Source organism: Pleurodeles waltl, chromosome 12 (assembly GCF_031143425.1).
Source record: "Pleurodeles waltl isolate 20211129_DDA chromosome 12, aPleWal1.hap1.20221129, whole genome shotgun sequence".
Taxonomy (NCBI): Eukaryota; Metazoa; Chordata; class Amphibia; order Caudata; family Salamandridae; genus Pleurodeles; species Pleurodeles waltl.
In genome coordinates, this window is record NC_090451.1 from 110,176,256 (window position 1) to 110,202,112 (window position 25,857).

The window sequence follows — 25,857 nt, forward strand, 5'->3', positions numbered from 1 at the left end:
AAGGCAGGCCTCACTATCAAGGCTTCAAAGTGCCAGATAGGGCAGGGTAAGGTGGTTTATCTGGGACACCTTGTTGGTGGGGAACAGATTGCACCACTTCAGGGGAAAATCCAAACAATTATTGATTGGGTTCCCCCTACCACTCAGACTCAGGTGAGAGCCTTCCTAGGCCTCACTGGGTACTACAGGAGGTTCATTAAGAACTATGGCTCCATTGCAGCCCCTCTTAATGACCTCACATCCAAGAAAATGCCTAAAAAGGTATTATGGACAGCAAGCTGTCAGAAAGCTTTTGAGGAGCTGAAGCAGGCCATGTGCTCTGCACCTGTCCTGAAAAGCCCTTGTTACTCTAAAAAATTCTATGTCCAAACTGATGCATCTGAATTCGGAGTAGGGGCAGTCCTATCACAACTTAATTCTGAGGGCCAGGATCAACCTGTTGCTTTTATTAGTAGGAGGTTGACCCCTAGAGAAAAGCGTTGGTCTGCCATTGAGAGGGAGGCCTTTGCTGTGGTCTGGGCTCTGAAGAAGTTGAGGCCATACCTGTTTGGCACTCACTTCATTGTTCAGACAGACCACAAACCTCTACTTTGGCTAAAACAAATGAAAGGTGAAAATCCTAAATTGTTGAGGTGGTCCATATCCCTACAGGGAATGGACTATACAGTGGAACATAGACCTGGGAGTAGCCACTCCAATGCAGATGGACTCTCCAGATATTTCGACTTAGACAATGAAGACTCATCAGGTAATGGCTAGTCTTATTGTCCTTCGTTTGGGGGGGGGTTGTGTAGGAAAGTACCATCTTGCCTGGCATGTTACCCCCATTTTTCACTGTATATATGTTGTTTTAGTTGTATGTGTCACTGGGACCCTGGTAACCCAGGGCTGCAGTGCTCATAAGTGTGCCTGAATGTGTTACCTGTGTAGTGACTAACTGTCTCACTGAGGCTCTGCTAATCAGAACCTCAGTGGTTATGCTCTCTCATTTCTTTCCAAATTGTCACTAACAGGCTAGTGACCATTTTTACCAATTTACATTGGCTTACTGGAACACCCTTATAATTCCCTAGTATATGGTACTGAGGTACCCAGGGTATTGGGGTTCCAGGAGATCCCTATGGGCTGCAGCATTTCTTTTGCCACCTATAGGGAGCTCTGACAAATCTTACACAGGCCTGCCACTGCAGCCTGAGTGAAATAACGTCCACGTTATTTCACAGCCATTTTACACTGCACTTAAGTAACTTATAAGTCACCTATATGTCTAACCTTTACCTGGTAAAGGTTAGGTGCAAAGTTACTTAGTGTGAGGGCACCCTGGCACTAGCCAAGGTGCCCCCACATTGTTCAGAGCCAATTCCCTGAACTTTGTGAGTGCGGGGACACCATTACACGCGTGCACTACATATAGGTCACTACCTATATGTAGCTTCACAATGGTAACTCCGAATATGGCCATGTAACATGTCTATGATCATGGAATTGCCCCCTCTATGCCATCCTGGCATAGTTGGCACAATCCCATGATCCCAGTGGTCTGTAGCACAGACCCTGGTACTGCCAAACTGCCCTTCCTGGGGTTTCACTGCAGCTGCTGCTGCTGCCAACCCCTCAGACAGGCAGCTGCCCTCCTGGGGTCCAGCCAGGCCTGGCCCAGGATGGCAGAACAAAGAACTTCCTCTGAGAGAGGGTGTGACACCCTCTCCCTTTGGAAAATGGTGTGAAGGCAGGGGAGGAGTAGCCTCCCCCAGCCTCTGGAAATGCTTTGTTGGGCACAGATGTGCCCAATTCTGCATAAGCCAGTCTACACCGGTTCAGGGACCCCTTAGCCCCTGCTCTGGCGCAAAACTGGACAAAGGAAAGGGGAGTGACCACTCCCCTGACCTGCACCTCCCCTGGGAGGTGTCCAGAGCTCCTCCAATGTGCTCCAGACCTCTGCCATCTTGGAAACAGAGGTGCTGCAGGCACACTGGACTGCTCTGAGTGGCCAGTGCCACCAGGTGACGTCAGAGACTCCTGCTGATAGGCTCCTTCAGGTGTTAGTAGCCTTTCCTCTCTCCTAGGTAGCCAAACCCTCTTTTCTGGCTATTTAGGGTCTCTGTCTCTGGGGAAACTTTAGATAACGAATGCATGAGCTCAGCCGAGTTCCTCTGCATCTCTCTCTTCACCTTCTAATAAGGAATCGACCGCTGACCGCGCTGGAAGCCTGCAAACCTGCAACATAGTAGCAAAGACGACTACTGCAACTCTGTAACGCTGATCCTGCCGCCTTCTCGACTGTTTTCCTGCTTGTGCATGCTGTGGGGGTAGTCTGCCTCCTCTCTGCACCAGAAGCTCCGAAGAAATCTCCCGTGGGTCGACGGAATCTTCCCCCTGCAACCGCAGGCACCAAAAAGCTGCATTACCGGTCCCTTGGGTCTCCTCTCAGCACGACGAACGAGGTCCCTCGAATCCAGCGATGCTGTCCAAGTGACCCCCACAGTCCAGTGACTCTTCAGCCCAAGTTTGGTGGAGGTAAGTCCTTGCCTCACCTCGCTGGGCTGCATTGCTGGGAACCGTGACTTTGCAGCTACTCCGGCCCCTGTGCACTTCCGGCAGAAATCCTTTGTGCACAGCCAAGCCTGGGTCCACCGCACTCTAACCTGCATTGCACGACTTTCTAAGTTGGTCTCCGGCGACGTGGGACTCCTTTGTGCAACTTCGGCGAGCACCATTTCACGCATCCTCGTAGTGCCTGTTTCTGGCACTTCTCTGGGTGCTACCTGCTTCAGTGAGGGCTCCTTGTCTTGCTCGACGTCCCCTCTCTGTTCAGGTCCAATTTGCGACCTCCTGGTCCCTCCTGGGCCCCAGCAGCGAGCAAAAACGCCAAACGCACGATTTGCGTGTAGCAAGGCTTGTTGGCGTCCTTCCGGCGGGAAAACACTTCTGCACGACTCTCCAAGGCGAGTGGGATCCGTCCACCAAAGGGGAAGTCTCTAGCCCTTTTCGTTCCTGCAGAAACCTCAGCTTCTTCTTTCCAGTCGAAGCTTCTTTGCACCTGCAGCTGGCATTTCCTGGGCATCTGCCCATCTCCGACTTGCTTGTGACTTTTGGACTTGGTCCCCTTGTTCCACAGGTACCCTAGATTGGAAATCCACAGTTGTTGCATTGCTGGTTTGTGTCTTTCCTGCATTATTCCTCTAATACAACTATTTTGTCCTTAGGGGAACTTTAGTGCACTTTGCACTCACTTTTCAGGGTCTTGGGGAGGGTTATTTTTCTAACTCTCACTATTTTCTAATAGTCCCAGCGACCCTCTACAAGGTCACATAGGTTTGGGGTCCATTCGTGGTTCGCATTCCACTTCTGGAGTATATGGTTTGTGTTGCCCCTATCCCTATGTTTCCCCATTGCATCCTATTGTAACTATACATTGTTTGCACTGTTTTCTAAGACTATACTGCATATTTTTGCTATTGTGTATATATATCTTGTGTATATTTCCTATCCTCTTACTGAGGGTACACTCAAAGATACTTTGGCATATTGTCATAAAAATAAAGTACCTTTATTTTTAGTATAACTGTGTATTGTGTTTTCTTATGATATTGTGCATATGACACTAAGTGGTACTGTAGTAGCTTCACACGTCTCCTAGTTCAGCCTAAGCTGCTCTGCTAAGCTACCATTATCTATCAGCCTAAGCTGCTAGACACCCTATACACTAATAAGGGATAACTGGGCCTGGTGCAAGGTGCAAGTACCCCTTGGTACTCACTACAAGCCAGTCCAGCCTCCTACATTCAAATATCAGTTTTTGCAGCAATTTAGGCCGCAAAGAAAAAAGGTCTAAAAATAAATATTTGTATAGAAAGTAAGACTGAGCTCCCAAGGGTCTGAAAGAAAGAGGCGACGGAGAAGGACACTGAGAGGCGCACTCACCCAATCAGCGTTTGGCTTCATCATCCCGCACCCGACGGATCACCGGGCAGCTAGAGGGAAAGTTTTAAAACTTAAGCCAAGTTTATTAGTCGTGGTCGAATTGTGAATTACACAATTACGCTCCTTTGTGGAATTTGGAGTAATGTGGGGAAAGACATCTACCCAAGAGCGGAGGAAAAGAGCGCGAGCAGCGGCTGTTGTGCCAGTTCTGTTGCATTTAGAGCGATTTTCTTGTGCAAAGTGTATATCAGGTTCCTTTCGGATCTGAGTGTGTATTTTGCACCAGGAAAATAGCCTTGTGTAATTCTGTGCAACCTTGCATAATGTTGCTGTAATTTTGCGTAATTACACTGCAGTGAGTTACACTGGTTACGCCCATCCCCACATTTGACTCATGTTTAACAGAGAGGTCCGTCCATCTATTGATCCATTCATCTGTCCATCCATCTTTTTGCCTGTGTGCCTGCTTATCTATCTGCTCACCTACCTGTGCGTGACTGTGAACCTGTCTAACAGAGTGTTGATGCCTGGCTGTATGCTTTGTTAACACTATAACGCTCATAGGGACATTGAGGAGGACATCTTGGCGCTATGTTTTTTTTTGGTATGAAGCAACCGTTTTCAAATCCTGACAGTCCACACAAAGTTGATCATATGTGATCCCATTTTCGTACCAACAGCTGCTTCTCTATATACTTATCGGTCCACGTCTATTACTACATGTGCTTTCTATTTACTTTCTATTTCAATCTGGGTATCTGCCTTACTGCCTATTTCTGCCCATCTCTGTTTATGTTAACACTTTAAAGCCTACATGCTGACTACCAAGGTCTTTGTGGCGTGGTTATTTCTAAAGCAGACGCGTGTGATTTACAGCGGTTTCTGTGAAGCTGATTATATCTCATCCATGATTTACTAACAGCTACATACCTGCCTTTCTGTCTACAAACCTGTACAGATGCATCGGTGCATGTGGCTTATTTATGACGATCTGTTTAACCTTCTATCCGTCCTTCTATCTGTGCAACTGTCTTACAGTTCCCCCTCTTTTACGTTGTTACAACACTATTTGTTAAACAAACCTTCACAGTCAGAAGGGCTTCCAGGCGCTGTTATTTATTAAAAAAACTGCAAAGAACACCAGTTTATGCAATGTTGATGACATTTACTTCACCCCTTTATTGTTGCATTAATGGGTTTTCAAGTCACAAAACGGGTCCCTGATGAAGCCTAAGTGGACTTCTGAGCTGCTGTAGCTCTGTGGGGTCTCCAGCTCTCCTAGGGCCTCAGATCTACCACTACAACACCAGCCTTACCCTAAGTTGTGCAGCAGATTTTTAATTTTTTTTATTTATTGGTATTTCAGATGGTACATATTATTCACAGGATTGTAACAGGTTGCAGAGCTGTATGAATCTCCTTTCCATGACAACTTTTGAACAGTTACCCATTACTGCTATTATATTATGTTACCACCACGCTGAGGGCTGTTCCTTGCATAAATCTGTAAGCAGGCTTGTGATCTGTGGTGTGGGCCTCCTGTGGCTCTCCGGTTCAGCGCTGTATGCCCATGGAGCAGGGTGGTCGGTTGCCACCATTTCCAGCTCTGGCACGTCAGGTACTCATCATCTCTTATTACAACAAATAACAAGCAAGCCAAACAACTTGCCCAGAAACGAGACCTAACTACGCATCGTGTGAGTGTGTCTACAGCTGTATGGGGCCCAGCCGGGGGGGGGAAGGGACCCAGGGGAACCCTCCCCAGTGTATGATCTTCCAGGGAGGTCTAGGAGAGGTGTGTTTGTCGTGCTCCTAACTCCGCAAGTTAAGAGGCCCATCTGCATCGTCATCATAGTCATGTCAGGAGTGTTCCATGCTCCCGCCACCTCTGCCCATAGGGGAGCTATCTGTCTGTTCCTCAGCCCTCTCATTTCTTCCCTCTGAAGTGCCCTTTCTTCTGCCTTGCCAAGGAAGTGATGTCTGCTTATAGCACGTGTCCTACTTTTATAATGTTTTCAGGGCACTTCGACCACTTCATATCTAGCCAAAATCCTTTAGCACTGGGAGACCACGTGTCTGCTGAATATCTTACCTCCACCATTGGGGTTATAAAAGGTGTACTTTGGCTCTGTTGTAAATTATTATATAGGGCTCAATTTGGTTGGGTTGTGAATTGCTGTCAAGCTCTAAATCTCAGAATTCTCTTAGTCACACCTTTTTATGTCTTGCGTACACAGTGAATGTGCTGTGAGACATATTGTTTAGAATTCAGTGGGCTTACCACACGCCCATAGCTTACTTACCATTAATTGTTTTCTATGTCACTCACATTTGCAATATTTCGATTGCTTAGCTCCCATAGACTGAATCTTCCTTTCTTGTGTTCATTCCTCCATGGAGGATGGACCAAGTACATGTGTTCTTTTCGTCTTTCTACAGTACGCTATTTTTTATATTTTAAAAGTGTTTTCGTATATCATTCTTGGATGTGCAATGTGCTTTCCAACATTCATGACAAGCATACAGCTTATTTTTCACCCTAAACGCCGTCTCTATTGACACTTTAGTTACTTTCTCACACTGTATTCCTCTACATGACTATACTCTACTCCCCTCAGTGCCACTGTACTCTACACTGTGCAACTCTATACCACTCCACTCTACTCAGTTCTACTCCACTCTAATCTACATTGTTCCACTCTATCACTCCACTCTATGCCACTCTAATCTATGCCACTCCACTATACGCCACTTCACTCCACTTTATGCTACTCCATTCTATGCCACTCCACCCTGTCACTCTCTGCTATGCCCCTCTATTCCACTCCACTCTACTCTATGCCACTTCCCTTCATTCCTCTCTACGCCACCCTACTTCATAGAATGCCACTTTATGTGACTCTATGCCACTCTGCTCTACATCACTCTAGAATACTCAACTGAACTCTACTCTATACAATTCCACTCTACTTTACTCCTCTCCACTCTATGCCTCTCCACTCTATGCTACTCTACTCCAGTCTACTGTACGCCACTTTATTTTATCCCATTCTACTCTACGCCACTGTACACCACTCAACTCTATGCCACTCTACTCCGTTGCACCCCTCTCTACTCTACGCTACTCAACTCCATGCTACTATACTCCACTCTAAGCCACTGTACTCTCCACCACTAAGCTCTATTCCACTCTACTGTATGCCACTCCATGCCACTCTAATCCACCCCACAGAATGCCACTCTACTCTATGCCACTCCACTCAACTCCATGCCATTCCACACTTTTGCACTCTACCCTACTCTGTGCCTCTCCATTCCACTCCATGCTACTCCACTCTATCCCACTACTCTCTACTCTAGTTCACTCTATGCCACTCCACTTTACTCTCTCCCACTCTACTCTATACTACTTCATTCCATGCCACTTCACTGTACTCCACTGTAGGAAAGTACCATCTTGCCTGGCATGTTACCCCCATTTTTCACTGTATATATGTTGTTTTAGTTGTATGTGTCACTGGGACCCTGGTAACCCAGGGCCCCAGTGCTCATAAGTGTGCCTGAATGTGTTACCTGTGTAGTGACTAACTGTCTCACTGAGGCTCTGCTAATCAGAACCTCAGTGGTTATGCTCTCTCATTTCTTTCCAAATTGTCACTGACAGGCTAGTGACCATTTTTACCAATTTACATTGGCTTACTGGAACACCCTTATAATTCCCTAGTATATGGTACTGAGGTACCCAGGGTATTGGGGTTCCAGGAGATCCCTATGGGCTGCAGCATTTCTTTTGCCACCCATAGGGAGCTCTGACAATTCTTACACAGGCCTGCCACTGCAGCCTGAGTGAAATAACGTCCACGTTATTTTACAGCCATTTTACACTGCACTTAAGTAACTTATAAGTCACCTATATGTCTAACCTTTACCTGGTAAAGGTTAGGTGCAAAGTTACTTAGTGTGAGGGCACCCTGGCACTAGCCAAGGTGCCCCCACATTGTTCAGAGTCAATTCCCTGAACTTTGTGAGTGCGGGGACACCATTACACGCGTGCACTACATATAGGTCACTACCTATATGTAGCTTCACCATGGTAACTCCGAATATGGCCATGTAACATGTCTATGATCATGGAATTGCCCCCTCTATACCATCCTGGCATAGTTGGCACAATCCCATGATCCCAGTGGTCTGTAGCACAGACCCTGGTACTGCCAAACTGCCCTTCCTGGGGTTTCACTGCAGCTGCTGCTGCTGCCAACCCCTCAGACAGGCAGCTGCCCTCCTGGGGTCCAGCCAGGCCTGGCCCAGGATGGCAGAACAAAGAACTTCCTCTGAGAGAGGGTGTGACACCCTCTCCCTTTGGAAAATGGTGTGAAGGCAGAGGAGGAGTAGCCTCCCCCAGCCTCTGGAAATGCTTTGTTGGGCACAGATGTGCCCAATTCTGCATAAGCCAGTCTACACCGGTTCAGGGACCCCTTAGCCCCTGCTCTGGCGTGAAACTGGACAAAGGAAAGGGGAGTGACCACTCCCCTGACCTGCACCTCCTCTGGGAGGTGTCCAGAGCTCCTCCAGTGTGCTCCAGACCTCTGCCATCTTGGAAACCGAGGTGCTGCTGGCACACTGGACTGCTCTGAGTGGCCAGTGCCACCAGGTGACGTCAGAGACTCCTGCTGATAGGCTCCTTCAGGTGTTAGTAGCCTTTCCTCTCTCCTAGGTAGCCAAACCCTCTTTTCTGGCTATTTAGGGTCTCTGTCTCTGGGGAAACTTTAGATAACGAATGCATGAGCTCAGCCGAGTTCCTCTGCATCTCTCTCTTCACCTTCTGATAAGGAAACGACCGCTGACCGCGCTGGAAGCCTGCAAACCTGCAACATAGTAGCAAAGACGACTACTGCAACTCTGTAACGCTGATCCTGCCGCCTTCTCGACTGTTTTCCTGCTTGTGCATGCTGTGGGGGTAGCCTGCCTCCTCACTGCACAAGAAGCTCTGAAGAAATCTCCCGTGGGTCGACGGAATCTTCCCCCTGCAACCGCAGGCACCAAAAAGCTGCATTACCGGTCCCTTGGGTCTCCTCTCAGCACGACGAGCGAGGTCCCTCGAATCCAGCGACTCTGTCCAAGTGACCCCCACAGTCCAGTGACTCTTCAGTCCAAGTTTGTTGGAGGTAAGTCCTTGCCTCACCTCGCTGGGCTGCATTGCTGGGAACTGCGACTTTGCAGCTACTCCGGCCCCTGTGCACTTCCGGCGGAAATCCTTTGTGCACAGCCAAGCCTGGGTCCACGGCACTCTAACCTGCATTGCACGACTTTCTAAGTTGGTCTCCGGCGACGTGGGACTCCTTTGTGCAACTTCGGCGAGCACCGTTTCACGCATCCTCGTAGTGCCTGTTTCTGGCACTTCTCCGGGTGCTACCTGCTTCAGTGAGGACTCTTTGTCTTGCTCGACGTCTCCCCTCTCTTCAGGTCCACTTTGCGACCTCCTGGTCCCTCCTGGGCCCCAGCAGCGTCCAAAAACTCCAAACGCACTATTTGCGTGTAGCAAGGCTTGTTGGCGTCCTTCCAGCGGGAAAACACTTCTGCACGACTCTCCAAGGCGAGAGGAATCCCTCCACCAAAGGAAAAGTCTCTAGCCCTTTTCGTTCCTGCAGAAACCTCAGCTTCTTCTGTCCAGTCGAAGCTTCTTTGCACCCGCAGCTGGCATTTCCTGGGCATCTGCCCATCTCCGACTTGCTTGTGACTTTTGGACTTGGTCCCCTTGTTCCACAGGTACCCTAGATTGGAAATCCACAGTGGTTGCATTGCTGGTTTGTGTCTTTCCTGCATTATTCCTCTAACACGACTACTTTGTCCTTAGGGGAACTTTAGTGCACTTTGCACTCACTTTTCAGGGTCTTGGGGAGGGTTCTTTTGCTAACTCTCACTATTTTCTAATAGTCCCAGCGACCCTCTACAAGGTCACATAGGTTTGGGGTCCATTCGTGGTTCGCATTCCACATTTGGAGTATATGGTTTGTGTTGCCCCGATCCCTATGTTTCCCCATTGCATCCTATTGTAACTCTACATTGTTTGCACTGTTTTCTAAGACTATACTGCATATTTTTGCTATTGTGTATATATATCTTGTGTATATTTCCTATCCTCTCACTGAGGGTACACTCTAAGATACTTTGGCATATTGTCATAAAAATAAAGTACCTTTATTTTTAGTATAACTGTGTATTGTGTTTTCTTATGATATTGTGCATATGACACTAGGTGGTACTGTAGTAGCTTCACACGTCTCCTAGTTCAGCCTAAGCTGCTCTGCTAAGCTACCATTATCTATCAGCCTAAGCTGCTAGACACCCTATACACTAATAAGGGATAACTGGGCCTGGTGCAAGGTGCAAGTACCCCTTGGTACTCACTACAAGCCAGTCCAGCCTCCTACATTGGTTGTGCAGTGGTGGGATAAGTGCTTGAGACTACTTACCACTCTTGTCATTGTACTTTTCATAAGAGAAAAATATACAAAACAAGGTCAGTGTATATACACATAGCCAAAAAGTTTTGCATTTCCTCTTTTCACTCTTTTCTAAGTGCTGAAAAGTACTTCTAAACTTTCAAAAAGTTCTTAAAAGTTTAAAAAGTTTTTTTCTGTCTTTCCAAAAAGTTCTGAAAACTTTTGTCTCTTTCTCTATCACTTTAACTCTCTCTAAAAAATGTCTGGCACAGGCCAAAGTGTTGATCTGTCCAAACTTGCATATGACAACCTTAGCTGGAAAAGAGCAAGGAGTCTCTGTATAGAGAGAGGTTTGAGTGTAGGGAAGAATCCTGCCTTGGAACTGTTAATTAACATGCTTAGAGAACAGGATAAGGCCAGAGGTGGCCCATCTGTTGAAAAAGTACCTAATAGTTCCCAATCTGATTCAGGGACTCCCCCAGGAAAAGATTCAGGAAAGAAACTTCCTAGCCTGCCCATTACTAGACAATCTAGCATAGATGGTAATGATGATGAGCCACACCAAAGAAATAGTGTTGTCTCACATCATAGCAAAAGCATTTATTCTCACCATACTGGTAGTAATGTTTCTGTAAACCAAGCTGTTAAGTTGGCTTCTGTAAGGGACAGGTCTCCTTCTGTTCATTCCCATCATAGCTCTGTTTCTAGAAATGTCCCTCCCACCAACCCTGATGACAGAATGTTAGAGAGGGAACTCAATAAGTTGAGGGTGGAACAAACCAGACTGAAGCTTAAAAAGCAACAGCTGGATTTGGATAGACAGTCTTTTGAATTAGAGAAGGAAAGACAGAAGTTGGGTTTAGATACCCATGGTGGCAGCAGCAGTATTCCCCATAGTCATCCTGCAAAAGAGCATGATTCCAGGAATCTGCACAAGATAGTTCCCCCTTATAAGGAGGGGGATGGCATTAACAAGTGGTTTGCTGCACTTGAGAGGGCCTGTGTTGTACAGGATGTCCCTCAAAGGCAGTGGGCTGCTATCCTATGGCTATCATTTAGTGGAAAAGGTAGGGATAGGCTCCTTACTGTGAAAGAAAATGATGCCAATAATTTCCAAGTTCTTAAGAATGCACTCCTGGATGGTTATGGCTTAACCACTGAACAGTACAGGATAAAGTTCAGAGAGACCAAAAAGGAGTCTTCACAAGACTGGGTTGATTTCATTGACCATTCAGTGAAGGCCTTGGAGGGGTGGTTACATGGCAGTAAAGTTACTGATTATGACAACCTGTATAACTTAATCCTGAGAGAGCATATTCTTAATAATTGTGTGTCTGATTTGTTGCACCAGTACTTGGTGGACTCTGATCTGACCTCTCCCCAAGAATTGGGAAAGAAGGCAGACAAATGGGTCAGAACAAGAGTGAACAGAAAAGTTCATACAGGGGGTGACAAAGATGGCAACAAAAAGAAGGATGGTAAGTCTTCTGACAAGGGTGGGGACAAATCTAAAAATGAGTCTTCATCAGGCCCACAAAAACACTCTGGTGGGGGTGGTGGGTCCAAATCCTCCTTTAATCAGAACAAGGAAAAGAAACCATGGTGCTATTTATGTAAAATAAAAGGCCATTGGACAACAGATCCCAGTTGTCCAAAGAAAGGCACCACAACTCCTACCCCTACAACCCCTACTGCTACACCTAGTGTCCCTACTAATAGCAGTGGTGGTGGGAGCAAACCTACTAATAGCCAATCCAAGGGAGTAGCTGGGCTCACTTTTGGTAATTTAGTTGGTGTTGGTCTGATTAGGGAGACCACAGAGGCTACTTTAGTCTCTGAAGGGGCTATTGATTTAGCCACTTTGGTTGCTTGCCCCCATAACTTGGAGAAGTACAAGCAACTAACCCTAATAAATGGTGTTGAGGTCCAGGCCTACAGGGACACAGGTGCCAGTGTCACAATGGTGATTGAGAAACTGGTGCACCCTGAACAACACATACTTGGACACCAGTACCAAGTAACCGATGCTCACAACATAACACAAAGCCACCCCATGGCTGTTGTAAATCTCAACTGGGGGGGGGTAACTGGTCCAAAGAAAGTTGTGGTAGCTTCAGATTTACCTGTAGACTGTCTATTAGGGAATGATTTGGAGACATCAGCTTGGTCAGATGTGGATTTGGAGGCCCATGCAGCAATGCTGGGCATCCCAGGGCATATTTTTGCTTTGACAAGGGCTCAGGCCAAAAAGCAAAAAGGACAGGGAAGCTTGGATCCTGGAACAATGGACCAAGTGCTCCCTAAAGCTAGGGCTAGTAGAAGCAAACCACTTCCTACTATCCCTCCCTCTACAGTGGATTCAACTTCTGAGGAAGAAGAATTCCCTCCCTGTGCAGAACCTACACCAGAGGAGCTGGAAGCAGACACTGCTGAGCTTTTGGGTGAAGGGGGGCCTGCCAGGGAGGAGCTGAGTGTGGCACAGCAAACCTGTCCCACATTAGAGGGTCTCAGACAGCAAGCTGTCAAACAGGCTAATGGGGATGTCAGTGACTCTCACAGAGTTTACTGGGAGGACAACCTCTTGTACACTGAGCATAGGGATCCTAAACCTGGAGCTGCCAGGAGATTAGTGATTCCTCAGGAGTACAGAAAGTTCCTCCTAACACTGGCACATGACATTCCCTTAGCTGGACACCTGGGTCAAATGAAAACTTGGGACAGGCTTGTTCCCCTGTTTCATTGGCCTAGGATGTCTGAGGACACAAAGGAATTTTGTAAGTCCTGTGAAACCTGTCAAGCCAGTGGCAAGACAGGTGGCACCCCAAAGGCACCCCTTATCCCACTGCCTGTGGTTGGGGTTCCCTTTGAAAGGGTAGGGGTTAACATAGTTGGCCCCCTTGACCCTCCTACTGCTTCAGGCAATAGGTTTATCTTGGTGGTAGTGGACCATGCCACAAGATATCCTGAAGCTATTCCTTTAAGGACCACTACAGCTCCTGCAGTGGCAAAGGCCCTCCTGGGAATATTTTCCAGGGTGGGCTTCCCAAAGGAAGTAGTATCAGACAGAGGAAGCAATTTCATGTCTGCATACTTAAAGGCCATGTGGAAGGAGTGTGGTGTAACGTACAAGTTCACAACACCCTATCATCCACAAACAAATGGACTGGTGGAGAGATTTAATAAAACTCTCAAAGGCATGATTATGGGACTCCCTGAAAAACTCCGCAGGAGATGGGATATCCTTCTACCATGCCTCCTTTTTGCCTACAGGGAGGTACCCCAGAAAGGAGTGGGCTTCAGCCCCTTTGAACTTCTTTTTGGACACCCTGTTAGGGGTCCACTCACACTTGTAAAGGAGGGTTGGGAACAACCTTTAAAAGCTCCTAAGCAGGATATTGTGGATTATGTAGTTGGCCTCAGATCAAGGATGGCTGAGTACATGAAAAAGGCCAGTAAAAACCTTCAGGCCAGCCAAGAGCTCCAGAAGCAATGGCATGATCAGAAGGCTGTTTTGGTTCAGTACCAACCAGGGCAGAAAGTGTGGGTCTTGGAGCCTGTGGCCCCAAGAGCACTCCAAGATAAATGGAGTGGTCCCCACACAATTGTTGAAAAGAAGGGAGAAGTCACCTATTTAGTTGACTTAGGCACTGCCAGGAGTCCCCTTAGGGTGCTCCATGTCAACCGCCTGAAACCCTACTATGACAGGGCTGATCTCACCCTGCTCATGGCAACAGATGAGGGACAGGAAGAAGACAGTGATCCTCTACCTGATCTCTTCTCTTCCACAGAACAAGATTGTGAGAAGGTAGCCTCTTTCTAGCCTTGTTACCCCCACTTTTGGCCTGTTTGTGAGTGTATGTCAGGGTGTTTGTCACTGTTTTCACTGTCTCACTGGGATCCTGATAGCCAGGCCCCAGTGCTCATAGTGAAAACACTATGTTTTCAGTATGGTTGTTATGTGTCACTGGGATCCTGCTGGTCAGGACCCCAGTGCTCATAGGTTTGTGGCCTATATGTATGTGTCACTGGGACCCTGTCACTCAGGGCCCCAGTGCTCATAGGTGTGCATGTACATGTTCCCTGTGTGGTGCCTAACTGTCTCACTGAGGCTCTGCTAACCAGAACCTCAGTGGTTATGCTCTCTCATTACTTTTAAATTGTCACTAACAGGCTAGTGACCATTTTTACCAATTTACATTGGCTTACTGGAACACCCTTATAATTCCCTAGTATATGGTACTGAGGTACCCAGGGTATTGGGGTTCCAGGAGATCCCTATGGGCTGCAGCATTTCTTTTGCCACCCATAGGGAGCTCTGACAATTCTTACACAGGCCTGCCACTGCAGCCTGAGTGAAATAACGTCCACGTTATTTCACAGCCATTTTACACTGCACTTAAGTAACTTATAAGTCACCTATATGTCTAACCTTTACCTGGTAAAGGTTAGGTGCAAAGTTACTTAGTGTGAGGGCACCCTGGCACTAGCCAAGGTGCCCCCACATTGTTCAGAGCCAATTCCCTGAACTTTGTGAGTGCGGGGACACCATTACACACGTGCACTACATATAGGTCACTACCTATATGTAGCTTCACCATGGTAACTCCGAATATGGCCATGTAACATGTCTATGATCATGGAATTGCCCCCTCTATGCCATCCTAGCATAGTTGGCACAATCCCATGATCCCAGTGGTCTGTAGCACAGATCCTGGTACTGCCAAACTGCCCTTCCTGGGGTTTCACTGCAGCTGCTGCTGCTGCCAACCCCTCAGACAGGCATCTGCCCTCCTGGTGTCCAGCCAGGCCTGGCCCAGGATGGCAGAACAAAGAACTTCCTCTGAGAGAGGGTGTGACACCCTCTCCCTTTGAAAATGGTGTGAAGGCAGGGGAGGAGTAGCCTCCCGCAGCCTCTGGAAATGCTTTCTTGGGCACAGATGTGCCCAATTCTGCATAAGCCAGTCTACACCGGTTCAGGGACCCCTTAGCCCCTGCTCTGGCGCGAAACTGGACAAAGGAAAGGGGAGTGACCACTCCCCTGACCTGCACCTCCCCTGGGAGGTGTCCAGAGCTCCTCCAGTGTGCTCCAGACCTCTGCCATCTTGGAAACAGAGGTGCTGCTGGCACACTGGACTGCTCTGAGTGGCCAGTGCCACCAGGTGACGTCAGAGACTCCTGCTGATAGGCTCCTTCAGGTGTTAGTAGCCTATCCTCTCTCCTAAGTAGCCAAACCCTCTTTTCTGGCTATTTAGGGTCTCTGTCTCTGGGGAAACTTTAGATAACGAATGCATGAGCTCAGCCGAGTTCCTCTGCATCTCCCTCTTCACCTTCTGATAAGGAAACGACCGCTGACCGCGCTGGAAGCCTGCAAACCTGCAACATAGTAGCAAAGACGACTACTGCAACTCTGTAACGCTGATCCTGCCGCCTTCTCAACTGTTTTCCTGCTTGTGCATGCTGTGGGGGTAGCCTGCCTCCTCTCTGCACCAGAAGCTCCGAAGAAATCTCCCGTGGGTCGACGGAATCTTCCCCCTGCAACCGCAGGCACCAAAAAGCTGCATTACCGGTCCCTTGGGTCTCCTCTCAGCACGACGAGCGAGGTCCCTCGAATCCAGCGACGCTGTCCAAGTGACCCCCACAGTCCAGTGACTCTTCAGCCCAAGTTTGGTGGAGGTAAGTCCTTGCCTCACCTCGCTGGGCTGCATTGCTGGGAACTGCGACTTTGCAGCTACTCCGGCCCCTGTACACTTCCGGCGGAAATCCTTCGTGCACAGCCAAGCCTGGGTCCACGGCACTCTAACCTGCATTGCACGACTTTCTAAGTTGGTCTCCGGCGACGTGGGACTCCTTTGTGCAACTTCGGCGAGCACTGTTTCACGCATCCTCGTAGTGCCTGTTTCTGGCACTTCTCTGGGTGCTACCTGCTTCAGTGAGAGCTCTTTGTCTTGCTCGACGTCCCTTCTCTCTGCAGGTCCAATTTGCGACCTCCTGGTCCCTCCTGGGCCCCAGCAGCCTCCAAAAACGCCAAACGCACGATTTGCGTGTAGCAAGGCTTGTTGGCGTCCTTCCGGCGGGAAAACACTTCTGTACAACTCTCCAAGGCGAGAGGGATCCGTCCACCAAAGGGGAAGTCTCTAGCCCTTTTCGTTCCTGCAGCAACCTCAGCTTCTTCTGTCCAGTCGAAGCTTCTTTGCACCCGCAGCTGGCATTTCCTGGGCATCTGCCCATCTCCGACTTACTTGTGACTTTTAGACTTGGTCCCCTTGTTCCACAGGTACCCTAGATTGGAAATCCAAAGTTGTTGCATTGCTGGTTTGTGTCTTTCCTGCATTATTCCTCTAACACGACTATTTTGTCCTTAGGGGAACTTTAGTGCACTTTGCACTCACTTTTCAGGGTCTTGGGGAGGGTTATTTTTCTAACTCTCACTATTTTCTAATAGTCCCAGCGACCCTCTACAAGGTCACATAGGTTTGGGGTCCATTCGTGGTTCGCATTCCACTTCTGGAGTATATGGTTTGTGTTGCCCCTATCCCTATGTTTCCCCATTGCATCCTATTGTAACTATACATTGTTTGCACTGTTTTCTAAGACTATACTGCATATTTTTGCTATTGTGTATATATATCTTGTGTATATTTCCTATCCTCTCACTGAGGGTACACTCTAAGATACTTTGGCATATTGTCATAAAAATAAAGTACCTTTATTTTTAGTATAACTGTGTATTGTGTTTTCTTATGATATTGTGCATATGACACTAAGTGGTACTGTAGTAGCTTCACACGTCTCCTAGTTCAGCCTAAGCTGCTCTGCTAAGCTACCATTATCTATCAGCCTAAGCTGCTAGACACCCTATACACTAATAAGGGATAACTGGGCCTGGTGCAAGGTGCAAGTACCCCTTGGTACTCACTACAAGCCAGTCCAGCCTCCTACAAAGATGCTCTTGTGGAAGGTGTAGTTTTGGCAGATTGTCTTACTGCTGAGCAGAAAGACCATTGCATAAATCTCCTAGGACAATTTTCAGAACTCTTCTCTACTGTGCCAGGCACCACTTCTTGGTGTGAGCACACTATAGATACTGGAGACAGTTTACCTGTCAAAAGTAAGATCTATAGGCAGCCTGACCATGTCAGGGACTGCATAAAGCAAGAAGTTCAGAAAATGTTGGAACTAGGAGTGGTTGAGCACTCTGACAGTCCATGGGCTTCTCCTGTGGTACTGGTACCAAAACCCAATTCTAAAGATGGAAAGAAAGAAATGCGGTTTTGTGTAGACTATAGAGGTCTCAACTTGGTAACCAAAACTGATGCTCACCCTATACCCAGGGCAGATGAGCTTATAGATACACTGGCATCTGCCAAGTATCTAAGCACTTTTGATTTGACTGCAGGGTATTGGCAGATCAAATTATCAGAAGATGCTAAATCTAAGACTGCATTTTCTACCATTGGAGGACATTACCAGTTTACTGTAATGCCTTTTGGTTTGAAAAATGCACCTGCCACTTTTCAGAGGTTGGTGAACACAGTCCTGCAAGGGCTGGAAGCTTTCAGTGCAGCATATTTGGACGATATAGCTGTCTTTAGCTCCAGCTGGGATGATCACCTGGTCCACCTATGGAAAGTTTTGGAGGCCCTGCAAAAGGCAGGCCTCACTATCAAGGCTTCAAAGTGCCAGATAGGGCAGGGTAAGGTGGTTTATCTGGGACACCTTGTTGGTGGGGAACAGATTGCACCACTTCAGGGGAAAATCCAAACTATTATTGATTGGGTTCCCCCTACCACTCAGACTCAGGTGAGAGCCTTCCTAGGCCTCACTGGGTATTACAGGAGGTTCATTAAGAACTATGGCTCCATTGCAGCCCCCCTTAATGACCTCACATCCAAGAAAATGCCTAAAAAGGTATTGTGGACAGCAAGCTGTCAGAAAGCTTTTGAGGAGCTCAAGCAGGCCATGTGCTCTACACCTGTCCTGAAAAGCCCTTGTTACTCTAAAAACTTCTATGTCCAAACTGATGCATCTGAATTAGGAGTAGGGGCAGTCCTATCACAACTTAATTCTGAGGGCCAGGATCAACCTGTTGCTTTTATTAGTAGGAGGTTGACCCCTAGAGAAAAGCGTTGGTCTGCCATTGAGAGGGAGGCCTTTGCTGTGGTCTAGGCTCTGAAGAAGTTGAGGCCATACCTGTTTGGCACTCACTTCATTGTTCAGACAGACCACAAACCTCTACTTTGGCTAAAACAAATGAAAGGTGAAAATCCTAAATTGTTGAGGTGGTCCATATCCCTACAGGGAATGGACTATACAGTGGAACATAGACCTGGGAGTAGCCACTCCAATGCAGATGGACTCTCCAGATATTTCCACTTAGACAATGAAGACTCATCAGGTAATGGCTAGTCTTATTGTCCTTCGTTTGGGGGGGGGTTGTGTAGGAAAGTACCATCTTGCCTGGCATGTTACCCCCATTTTTCACTGTATATATGTTGTTTTAGTTGTATGTGTCACTGGGACCCTGGTAACCCAGGGCCCCAGTGCTCATAAGTGTGCCTGGATGTGTTACCTGTGTAGTGACTAACTGTCTCACTGAGGCTCTGCTAATCAGAACCTCAGTGGTTATTGTAGGAGGCTGGACTGGCTTGTAGTGAGTACCAAGGGGTACTTGCACCTTGCACCAGGCCCAGTTATCCCTTATTAGTGTATAGGGTGTCTAGCAGCTTAGGCTGATAGATAATGGTAGCTTAGCAGAGCAGCTTAGGCTGAACTAGGAGACGTGTGAAGCTACTACAGTACCACTTAGTGTCATATGCACAATATCATAAGAAAACACAATACACAGTTATACTAAAAATAAAGGTACTTTATTTTTATGACAATATGCCAAAGTATCTTAGAGTGTACCCTCAGTGAGAGGATAGGAAATATACACAAGATATATATACACAATAGCAAAAATATGCAGTATAGTCTTAGAAAACAGTGCAAACAATGTATAGTTACAATAGGATGCAATGGGGAAACATAGGGATAGGGGCAACACAAACCATATACTCCAAAAGTGGAATGCGAACCACAAATGGACCCCAAACCTATGTGACCTTGTAGAGGGTCGCTGGGACTATTAGAAAATAGTGAGAGTTAGAAAAATAACCCTCCCCAAGACCCTGAAAAGTGAGTGCAAAGTGCACTAAAGTTCCCCTAAGGACAAAAGAGTCGTGTTAGAGGAATACTGCAGGAAAGACACAAACCAGCAATGCAACACTGTGGATTTCCAATCTAGGGTACCTGTGGAACAAGGGGACCAAGTCCAAAAGTCACAAGCAAGTCGGAGATGGGCAGATGCCCAGGAAATGCCAGCTGCGGGTGCAAAGAAGCTTCGACTGGACAAAAGAAGCTGAGGTTTCTGCAGGAACGAAAAGGGCTAGAGACTTCCCCTTTGGTGGACGGATCCCTCTCGCCTTTGAGAGTCGTGCAGAAGTGTTTTCCCGCCAGAAGGACGCCAACAAGCCTTGCTACACGCAAATCGTGCGTTTGGCGTATTTGGACGCTGCTGGGGCCCAGGAGGGTCCAGGAGGTCGCAAATTGGACCTGCAGAGAGAGGGGACGTCGAGCAAGACAAAGAGCCCTCACTGAAGCAGGTAGCACCCGGAGAAGTGCCAGAAATGGCAGCCGCTGCGAGGCAGAGGTAGCGACCACTGACCCTCGGGTAGGTCGCTCCCCTGCTCACGCAGCGCCACCAGTCCCTGACTGCCCTCCTCACCGTTCTCATCCTGTGAGTGTGTGCGAGTCTCCCCCCTCTTTACCCGTGTACCCCGAGTGCTTGTGCTGACTGACTGACCGGAATCCTCCTTTCTTCCCGTGTATCCCGTGCGTGTCCCCCTGAGTGCCGTGTGCCCCCTCCTGCCGTTCTCCCTCATTTTCAGCCCCTCCCTTTAGAGTTTTACCTGGCCTCTCGCCGTTTTCTTGCCGCCGTTCTTTTTGCCGCCTTTTTCGCTGCTTTTTCTTTTCCCGCCTCCAGATTCCCCCGCCCGCCCGCCTCCCGCCTCCCAGCTGACCCCTCCTCCCCGGCTACCCTTAAATGGCGGCCGCTGCGAGGCAGAGGTAGCGACCACTGACCCTCGGGTAGGTCGCTCCCCTGCTCACGCAGCGCCACCAGTCCCTGACTGCCCTCCTCACCGTTCTCATCCTGTGAGTGTGTGCGAGTGTCCCCCCTCTTTACCCGTGTACCCCGAGTGCTTGTGCTGACTGACTGACCGGAATCCTCCTTTCTTCCCGTGTATCCCGTGCGTGTCCCCCTGAGTGCCGTGTGCCCCCTCCTGCCGTTCTCCCTCATTTTCAGCCCCTCCCTTTAGAGTTTTACCTGGCCTCTCGCCGTTTTCTTGCCGCCGTTCTTTTTGCCGCCTTTTTCGCTGCTTTTTCTTTTCCCGCCTCCAGATTCCCCCCCGCCCGCCCGCCTCCCGCCTCCCAGCTGACCCCTCCTCCCCAGCTACCCTTAAATGGCGGCCGCTGCGAGGCAGAGGTAGCGACCACTGACCCTCGGGTAGGTCGCTCCCCTGCTCACGCAGCGCCACCAGTCCCTGACTGCCCTCCTCACCGTTCTCATCCTGTGAGTGTGTGCGAGTGTCCCCCCTCTTTACCCGTGTACCCCGAGTGCTTGTGCTGACTGACTGACCGGAATCCTCCTTTCTTCCCGTGTATCCCGTGCGTGTCCCCCTGAGTGCCGTGTGCCCCCTCCTGCCGTTCTCCCTCATTTTCAGCCCCTCCCTTTAGAGTTTTACCTGGCCTCTCGCCGTTTTCTTGTCGCCGTTCTTTTTGCCGCCTTTTTCGCTGCTTTTTCTTTTCCCGCCTCCAGATTCCCCCGCCCGCCCGCCTCCCGCCTCCCAGCTGACCCCTCCTCCCCGGCTACCCTTAAATGGCGGCCGCTGCGAGGCAGAGGTAGCGACCACTGACCCTCGGGTAGGTCGCTCCCCTGCTCACGCAGCGCCACCAGTCCCTGACTGCCCTCCTCACCGTTCTCATCCTGTGAGTGTGTGCGAGTGTCCCCCCTCTTTACCCGTGTACCCCGAGTGCTTGTGCTGACTGACTGACCGGAATCCTCCTTTCTTCCCGTGTATCCCGTGCGTGTCCCCCTGAGTGCCGTGTGCCCCCTCCTGCCGTTCTCCCTCATTTTCAGCCCCTCCCTTTAGAGTTTTACCTGGCCTCTCGCCGTTTTCTTGCCGCCGTTCTTTTTGCCGCCTTTTTCGCTGCTTTTTCTTTTCCCGCCTCCAGATTCCCCCGCCCGCCCGCCTCCCGCCTCCCAGCTGACCCCTCCTCCCCGGCTACCCTTAAATGGCGGCCGCTGCGAGGCAGAGGTAGCGACCACTGACCCTCGGGTAGGTCGCTCCCCTGCTCACGCAGCGCCACCAGTCCCTGACTGCCCTCCTCACCGTTCTCATCCTGTGAGTGTGTGCGAGTGTCCCCCCTCTTTACCCGTGTACCCCGAGGTCTTGTGCTGACTGACTGACCGGAATCCTCCTTTCTTCCCGTGTATCCCGTGCGTGTCCCCCTGAGTGCCGTGTGCCCCCTCCTGCCGTTCTCCCTCATTTTCAGCCCCTCCCTTTAGAGTTTTACCTGGCCTCTCGCCGTTTTCTTGCCGCCGTTCTTTTTGCCGCCTTTTTCGCTGCTTTTTCTTTTCCCGCCTCCAGATTCCCCCGCCCGCCCGCCTCCCGCCTCCCAGCTGACCCCTCCTCCCCAGCTACCCTTAAATGGCGGCCGCTGCGAGGCAGAGGTAGCGACCACTGACCCTCGGGTAGGTCGCTCCCCTGCTCACGCAGCGCCACCAGTCCCTGACTGCACTCCTCACCGTTCTCGTCCTGTGAGTGTGTGCGAGTGTCCCCCCTCTTTACCCGTGTACCCCGAGTGCTTGTGCTGACTGACTGACCGGAATCCTCCTTTCTTCCCGTGTATCCCGTGCGTGTCCCCCTGAGTGCCGTGTGCCCCCTCCTGCCGTTCTCCCTCATTTTCAGCCCCTCCCTTTAGAGTTTTACCTGGCCTCTCGCCGTTTTCTTGCCGCCGTTCTTTTTGCCGCCTTTTTCGCTGCTTTTTCTTTTCCCGCCTCCAGATTCCCCCGCCCGCCCGCCTCCCGCCTCCCAGCTGACCCCTCCTCCCCGGCTACCCTTAAATGGCGGCCGCTGCGAGGCAGAGGTAGCGACCACTGACCCTCGGGTAGGTCGCTCCCCTGCTCACGCAGGCCACCAGTCTCTGACTGCCCTCCTCACCGTTCTCATCCTGTGAGTGTGTGCGAGTGTCCCCCCTCTTTACCCGTGTACCCCGAGTGCTTGTGCTGACTGACTGACCGGAATCCTCCTTTCTTCCCGTGTATCCCGTGCGTGTCCCCCTGAGTGCCGTGTGCCCCCTCCTGCCGTTCTCCCTCATTTTCAGCCCCTCCCTTTAGAGTTTTACCTGGCCTCTCGCCGTTTTCTTGCCGCCGTTCTTTTTGCCGCCTTTTTCGCTGCTTTTTCTTTTCCCGCCTCCAGATTCCCCCGCCCGCCCGCCTCCCGCCTCCCAGCTGACCCCTCCTCCCCAGCTACCCTTAAATGGCGGCCGCTGCGAGGCAGAGGTAGCGACCACTGACCCTCGGGTAGGTCGCTCCCCTGCTCACGCAGCGCCACCAGTCCCTGACTGCCCTCCTCACCGTTCTCATCCTGTGAGTGTGTGCGAGTGTCCCCCCTCTTTACCCGTGTACCCCGAGTGCTTGTGCTGACTGACTGACCGGAATCCTCCTTTCTTCCCGTGTATCCCGTGCGTGTCCCCCTGAGTGCCGTGTGCCCCCTCCTGCCGTTCTCCCTCATTTTCAGCCCCTCCCTTTAGAGTTTTACCTGGCCTCTCGCCGTTTTCTTGCCGCCGTTCTTTTTGCCGCCTTTTTCGCTGCTTTTTCTTTTCCCGCCTCCAGATTCCCCCGCCCGCCCGCCTCCCGCCTCCCAGCTGACCCCTCCTCCCCAGCTACCCTTAAATGGCGGCCGCTGCGAGGCAGAGGTAGCGACCACTGACCCTCGGGTAGGTCGCTCCCCTGCTCATGCAGCGCCACCAGTCCCTGACTGCCCTCCTCACCGTTATCATCCTGTGAGTGTGTGCGAGTGTCCCCCCTCTTTACCCGTGTACCCCGAGTGCTTGTGCTGACTGACTGACCGGAATCCTCCTTTCTTCCCGTGTATCCCGTGCGTGTCCCCCTGAGTGCCGTGTGCCCCCTCCTGCCGTTCTCCCTCATTTTCAGCCCCTCCCTTTAGAGTTTTACCTGGCCTCTCGCCGTTTTCTTGCCGCCGTTCTTTTTGCCGCCTTTTTCGCTGCTTTTTCTTTTCCCGCCTCCAGATTCCCCCGCCCGCCCGCCTCCCGCCTCCCAGCTGACCCCTCCTCCCCGGCTACCCTTAAATGGCGGCCGCTGCGAGGCAGAGGTAGCGACCACTGACCCTCGGGTAGGTCGCTCCCCTGCTCACGCAGCGCCACCAGTCCCTGACTGCCCTCCTCACCGTTCTCATCCTGTGAGTGTGTGCGAGTGTCCCCCCTCTTTAACCGTGTACCCCGAGTGCTTGTGCTGACTGACTGACCGGAATCCTCCTTTCTTCCCGTGTATCCCGTGCGTGTCCCCCTGAGTGCCGTGTGCCCCCTCCTGCCGTTCTCCCTCATTTTCAACCCCTCCCTTTAGAGTTTTACCTGGCCTCTCGCCGTTTTCTTGCCGCCGTTCTTTTTGCCGCCTTTTTCGCTGCTTTTTCTTTTCCCGCCTCCAGATTCCCCCGCCCGCCCGCCTCCCGCCTCCCAGCTGACCCCTCCTCCCCAGCTACCCTTAAATGGCGGCCGCTGCGAGGCAGAGGTAGCGACCACTGACCCTCGGGTAGGTCGCTCCCCTGCTCACGCAGCGCCACCAGTCCCTGACTGCCCTCCTCACCGTTCTCATCCTGTGAGTGTGTGCGAGTGTCCCCCCTCTTTACCCGTGTACCCCGAGTGCTTGTGCTGACTGACTGACCGGAATCCTCCTTTCTTCCCGTGTATCCCGTGCGTGTCCCCCTGAGTGCCGTGTGCCCCCTCCTGCCGTTCTCCCTCATTTTCAGCCCCTCCCTTTAGAGTTTTACCTGGCCTCTCGCCGTTTTCTTGCCGGCGTTCTTTTTGCCGCCTTTTTCGCTGCTTTTTCTTTTCCCGCCTCCAGATTCCCCCGCCCGCCCGCCTCCCGCCTCCCAGCTGACCCCTCCTCCCCGGCTACCCTTAAATGGCGGCCGCTGCGAGGCAGAGGTAGCGACCACTGACCCTCGGGTAGGTCGCTCCCCTGCTCACGCAGCGCCACCAGTCCCTGACTGCCCTCCTCACCGTTCTCATCCTGTGAGTGTGTGCGAGTGTCCCCCCTCTTTACCCGTGTACCCCGAGTGCTTGTGCTGACTGACTGACCGGAATCCTCCTTTCTTCCCGTGTATCCCGTGCGTGTCCCCCTGAGTGCCGTGTGCCCCCTCCTGCCGTTCTCCCTCATTTTCAGCCCCTCCCTTTAGAGTTTTACCTGGCCTCTCGCCGTTTTCTTGCCGCCGTTCTTTTTGCCGCCTTTTTCGCTGCTTTTTCTTTTCCCGCCTCCAGATTCCCCCGCCCGCCCGCCTCCCGCCTCCCAGCTGACCCCTCCTCCCCGGCTACCCTTAAATGGCGGCCGCTGCGAGGCAGAGGTAGCGACCACTGACCCTCGGGTAGGTCGCTCCCCTGCTCACGCAGCGCCACCAGTCCCAGACTGCCCTCCTCACCGTTCTCATCCTGTGAGTGTGTGCGAGTGTCCCCCCTCTTTACCCGTGTACCCCGAGTGCTTGTGCTGACTGACTGACCGGAATCCTCCTTTCTTCCTGTGTATCCCGTGCGTGTCCCCCTGAGTGCCGTGTGCCCCCTCCTGCCGTTCTCCCTCATTTTCAGCCCCTCCCTTTAGAGTTTTACCTGGCCTCTCGCCGTTTTCTTGCCGCCGTTCTTTTTGCCGCCTTTTTCGCTGCTTTTTCTTTTCCCGCCTCCAGATTCCCCCGCCCGCCCGCCTCCCGCCTCCCAGCTGACCCCTCCTCCCCGGCTACCCTTAAATGGCGGCCGCTGCGAGGCAGAGGTAGCGACCACTGACCCTCGGGTAGGTCTCTCCCCTGCTCACGCAGCGCCACCAGTCCCTGACTGCCCTCCTCACCGTTCTCATCCTGTGAGTGTGTGCGAGTGTCCCCCCTCTTTACCCGTGTACCCCGAGTGCTTGTGCTGACTGACTGACCGGAATCCTCCTTTCTTCCCGTGTATCCCGTGCGTGTCCCCCTGAGTGCCGTGTGCCCCCTCCTGCCGTTCTCCCTCATTTTCAGCCCCTCCCTTTAGAGTTTTACCTGGCCTCTCGCCGTTTTCTTGCCGCCGTTCTTTTTGCCGCCTTTTTCGCTGCTTTTTCTTTTCCCGCCTCCAGATTCCCCCGCCCGCCCGCCTCCCGCCTCCCAGCTGACCCCTCCTCCCCGGCTAC